Raw genomic sequence first — 6,000 nt, forward strand, 5'->3', positions numbered from 1 at the left:
TTATGGTTGGAAAGGAACTTCAGCTCATCCAGTTCTAACCCTTGCCATGAGCAGGGACTCCTCACAGTAGACCATGTTGCCCAAGCCCATGTGTCCAACCTGGCCTTGAACACTGCCAGGGATGGGGCAGCCACAGCTTCCCTGGGCACCCTGTGCCAGCGCCTCAGCACCCTCACAGGGAAGAACGTCCTTATATCTAACCTGAACTTCCCCTGTTTCAGTTTAAGTACATTGCTCCTTGTCCTGTTGCTAGAGTCTCTGATGAAGAGTCCCTCTCCAGCATCCTTGTAGCCCCTTCATGGACTGGAAGCTGCTCTGAGGTCTCCACGCAGCTTCTCTTCTCCAGGCTGAACAGTCCCAACTTTCTCAGCCTATCTTCATATGGGAGGTGCTCCACTCCCCTGATCATCCTCGTGGCCTCCTCTGGACTTGTTCCAACAGCTCCATGTCCTTTTTATGTTGAGGACACCAGAACTGCACACAATACTGCAAGTGAGGTCTCACTAGAGCAGAGTAGAGGGGCAGGATCACCTCCTTCGGCCTGCTGGTCATGCTCCCTTTGGTGCAGCCCAGGATACGGTTGGTTTCTGAGCTGCGAGCACACGCTGCAGCCGGCTCATACACAGTTTCTTGTCAACTGTCTTTCAGGAGCTGAGTGTGTCTCTGGCCTTGTGCTGCTGCTCCAGATAAGGATGGTCTTGTATAGGTCCCATGTAACATCTTCCACCCTTGCATGGGTATTCCTGATGTGTGTAAGATAGCACTGGGCTCTTATGCTGATGCTGCTGAACTGGTCCTTTAAAGCCAGATACTGGGGTGGGGGGAAAAGGGGCAAATTTTTATGTCCCTCTTCTTAGCTTCTTCAAATATAAGTGTGCAAGAAGCAGAAAATACCGGTGTTGATTCTGGAGGACCAGAAAAACCCAAATTAGCCCAGTGTGCCTGACTGACACTTGGATGTCTTGGCTTCCAGATCAAGGTAATTTGCTGGGGAAGGGGAAGAAAATTCCACCAAATCCTCTCTAAGTATTAAACTTCTCTTACAGTTGGTCAGTGAAAGTAGCTAATCAGTAAAAGAGCTGCAAGCTCCTGCTCACTTTAGGATCCTTAATATATATTTGGATCTGAAGGAACTGGAAGCATTGTTAAAGCGTGTTAGGTAAATTATCAGCAGAGCATCTCATGATCTCTAATCTGGAGCTTTCTGGTGCAGGTTGCTGTCTTTTTCATTGTGTTTAAGAATGGCATTAAGCATGTTACAAGTACTGGGATGCTACAACAGGTCCTGTAGCTGGCTGTGTAACTAACCTGGGTTAGTTGCATAGGAGCCACAAAATTTTGATTCCATTTTACAGGCTTAAGGAGCTACAAAGAGTGAGATCTATTGTTTGTGTTCCCATGTATTGTATTGCTGCAGGTCCACTGTTTGTGTTCCCATGCTTTGTGTTACACCTCTATTGACAGGAGCTGGTGATGCCGTTGAAAAATACCGAGCAGAGTTTGGATACTGGCAAAATAAAAGCTGAGGCAGCTCAGAGTGGAGACTGTATGAACAGAGATGAAAGAACCACTCAGAAAGGGCCAAGATTCAACATGGCTCATGTGTGTTCCCACCTGTGGTGCCCCAGTTGTAGAATGATGATTGTATTGTGACTTGCTAAGTGTAGCTGGGCTTCACTTATTGCCTTTGGTGGGGTGCCCATCAAAAGTGACATAGGACTTTGTCTCATCTGCACACCTAGATGTGCAGTGATTCGGATGGTTTTGCATCTGACACAGGAAGCAATTTCAACTGTTAAATGTACTACAAAAATCTAAGATTATGTTTCTTTTTGGCAATGAGTAGCTGTTTGCTGTGCACTTTCGGCTCTGGAAATTAGGTGTCTGTGACAAACCTGTTCCAGGTATTACAGGGATTTTGCAGTGCAGTAACCATTGCAGGCCACCCCATGCATTTCTTCTACGTGCTGGAGATCCCTCTGTGGAGAAGGCTGTTCAGAAGGGCAACAGTTCACAGCTCAGCAGTAGACAGAAGAAAATGTGAAGTGCTCATGCATTTGTTAGGAGAGTCCCTTTGTAATTATTTTGGTTTTCAGCACTGATTCTGCAACTGAGTCATGTCTCTTGGAGTTGAATAGGATACTGGGTGTGAACAAATGCAGTATTAGTCTATTTGGGGTGTTTATGGAGCCTCTTCTGGCCACAGAATGGTCTTATTCAACTTGAACTGCTTTGATGAAAAATGTTATGGTTTAATGATTTTTTGAATTGGCCTTGCATGTCATTTACTGTCTACACCCATACAGTGGGTGACCTGAAGACTGCAATATCTCACAAACTATGTCCCACAATACGCCGAGAAGTGTGTTTGCTGTAGGACTAACAAGATATTATTTTTGCACTGTAAAACGGAGCTCCCACAGAGACAGCTTTGGGCATGGCATGTACAAGTTCTTCCTTGGCTCCTCAGTTTGGTTATTCAAATCTCCATCTGTTTCTCCTATAATTCATTTCATCATGAGATTAGCACTATTTTTGCATCTCAGAGGGACTTCACTGAGTCTCTCATCACCTTCAGCCAGAGCAGCATCACAATACTTTTGACTCACCTATAGCACTTGGACAAAATTTGCTACCTTCCATAAAATCTTTCCTTTTGTGAGAAGATCCCAGAGTCTGATATGAGCAGTGTTTGCTTTCCTTCTGGGGTCTTCCAGTCTGAGTAATTAGCGTGGAAAACTAAGAGGTGTTTATAACTAGTTTGACATAGTCATTAACATCTTAATTCTACCATATGTTTTATCCATCAGGATAAACTTAGATTTTATGGTCATTGCATGTGACAATAAGCAATCAAGTCAGGACTTTGGATGGGAAAATACAGTATCTGTTTTAAATTCACACAAGATAGGCCAATAGTTGGAAAAGCTAATAGGGATTTATTTGTGCTAAATTCTGCTAGGCTGTAATTAGGGTGAAAATCCCATTATTCTCTAGGAAAAAATGACTCTGTCACAGAGCATTACTGGGTCTGTCTCTAAGCTTGAATTCCAATAAGTTTTCAGTGGAGACATTTTGGTATGTGACAAGTGAAAATTAAACACTTCATCTTTGTTATGTTTCTGTTTTATTATCTGTGTGCTGGTGACATTTCAAATGGGTCCCTTAGGGAACTCTCACACAAGCGACTCCTCATATAAATATCCGTTCAAGCTAAATATAGGAAGAAAGTATTAGGTGTACATGTTTTACTGATTTCTGTGTCTTATCAATACAACATGATCCTTACCCAGGAAAGTGAAATTACTAAGGCTAATAACAATTTCAGAGTACTTGGTTATATATATTGTTTGGTGCAATAGATGAATGTCAAAGAAAGCATAACCTCTTTCTAATAAATTTCAGTTACAAAAAAAGGCTTATTAAGAAGTCAAATTTGTGGAAATGCACTATGCATAAATGCTATACTGAAAAGTATGTTCATATGTGTTAAAAACCACGTCCCTTATTCTCATATGAAAGGGTCTTTCTTTTTCCTTCATTGCATACATGCACCACTGTGCTTTGTTGGTTCAGCTTCTGCGTCTCCAGCTCCTCGTTGTGGCTGTTGGCGCTTTCCATTTCTTTAGCTGACAGCCGCAAGCTGTGACTAACATCTTCATAGGTGATCTGGATGATGGGATGGAGCGTACCTTCAGCAAGTCTGCATGCGACACACAACTTGAAGGAGTGGCTGCTACGCTGCCATCCAGAGGGACCTTGACAGCCTGGAAGAATGGTCTGACAGGAACCTCATGCAGTTCAAAAAGGAGAAAGGCAAAGTTCTGCATCAGGGGAGGAACAACCCCAGGCAGGGATGTCTGTTTGGACCACTGAGCTGGAAAGCAGCTTTGCAGAAAGGGGCCTGGGTGTTCTGGTGAACACCAAGTTGAACATGAGCCAGCAATGTGTCCTTGCAGCAAAGAAGGCAAATGGTGTCCTGGGCTATGTTAGGCTCTGTTGCTGGCAGATCAAGGTGATCCTTCCCCTCTGCTCAGCACTGGTAAGGCTGCACCTGGAGTACAGTGTCCAGGTTGCTCAGGGAGGTTGTGGAGCTTCCCTCCTTGGAGATATTCAAAAGCCATATGGATGTGGTCCTGGGCAACCAGCTCTAGGTTGCCCTGCCTTTATGACAAGGTCATCTTTCTAGCTGATCAAGGGAAGCCAGTAAATGTGGTGGGTTTGGATTTTAGCAAACCTTTTTGTACTGTCACAGTACCCTTCTGGATAAAATGTCCAGCATGCAGCTAGACAAGTCCATAATATGTTGGGTGACCAATTGCCTTACAGGTCCTGCTCAGAGAGTTAAACGGAGTCCCATCAAGCTGGCAGCCACTCACCTACAGGGTTCCCCAGGGCTCAATTTTAGGGCCAGTGCTCTTTAATGTTTCTATAAATGATCTGGGCACAGGAGTTGACTGTACATTAAGGAAGTTTGCCCATTTTACTAAACTAGAAGGATCTGTGGCCTCCCGAGAGGGCATAGAGAGGCCTTACAGACAGATCTGGTCAGGCTAGAGAGCTGGGCAACCACTGACTGTATGACATTTAATGAGAGCAAGTGCCTCATTCTGTACCTGGGACAGGGCAATCCTGATTATACATGCACACTGGTGGATAAGAGGCTGGAAAGCAGCCCTGTGAAAAGAGCTCTGGCAATTCAGGTTGATCGCAAATTGAGTACAAGTCAACAGTATGCCCTGGCAAGCCCAAAGGGCCAGTTGTGTGCTGAGGTGCATCAAGCACAGCACAGCAAGCTGGTAAGGGCAGTGATTGTCCCTGTCTACACTGCAGTGTTGTGGGCCCCACCTCGAGTCCTGCATGCAGTTCTGGGCACCTCAATAGAGGGAGGACATCAGACTATTAGAGTGTATCCAGAGGAGGGTGACCAAGGTGGTGAAAGGTCTTGAAGGCAAGGCTTAAGAGGAGCAGCTGAGGTCACTTGACTTGGAGAAAGAAAGCTGAGGGGTGCCCTTTCTCACAGAGAAGAGATGATCTTCTCTCTCAGGTGACCAGTGATAGAAAATGGCATGAAGCTATGTCAGGGGGAGTTCTGGTTGGACATCAGGGAAAGATTCTTCACTGGGAGGGTGGTCAGTCCCTGGAACAGGCAGTGGTCACAGCACCAAGCCTGTCAGAGTTCGAGAAGCACCTGCACAATGCTCTTTGTCATATGGTTTAGTTTTAGCTAATCCCATGAGGGCTCCATGAGGAGCAGGGACTCACTGATCCTCATGGGTCCCTTCTAAATTGAAATATTCTGTGAAGAAATATTTCTGTCAAAATTTGGCTTTTGTTCTGAGCTCTGAGCTTTGGATTGGTTATTAGAAGAAAAAAGAGTTCATATGGCTTGAGCCCCTTCACAGTGTCATCTCTGTCATCTTTGCCTGCCTGGAAGATTGCCTGCCTGCCCTCAGCTGTGCTTAGAAATAAATTAGTAAAGAAATTGCCTCTCAATTAGACCTGCACAGAGCATTAGAAAATCCCAATGGATACAACTGGGGAAGTCGTGAGGCACAGATACGTTCAGGGTTCAAATATACCAGTATATTATACACCTTGGAGATACCGGTTAATGGTAGAACGAGTAAAACCCTGGAGGTGCATGTACTGATGCTCAGCTGAAGATGACTAAAAAATTGCCTTATTGTTTTGGGTCTGTCTTTTCAGGTAGAACAACCTATATAAATTCTCATCTTGATTTTTGCTGAATGCCTGAAAAGAAAATTAACCCTGAAACCTGAACTTTCAGCACAGTATTGTCTGTGCTGGAAGCTGGTGCTATGCTGTCCTTGTGGCAGCCTTAAAAAACCCCAACATTATCCATTTAATTTTAAGAAGGGCAAATGCAAGCTGCCAGCTTCAAAGCTCTCTACTTTGCTACACACATGGGGCAATTTGAAACCTACACGTGAGAAGCTAATTGAAAGACAGAAACCCGATTGTGTTCCCAGTTTGGCT

The sequence above is a fragment of the Psittacula echo genome (genome assembly GCF_963264785.1).
Source record: "Psittacula echo genome assembly, chromosome: 12".
NCBI classification, from domain to species: domain Eukaryota; kingdom Metazoa; phylum Chordata; class Aves; order Psittaciformes; family Psittacidae; genus Psittacula; species Psittacula echo.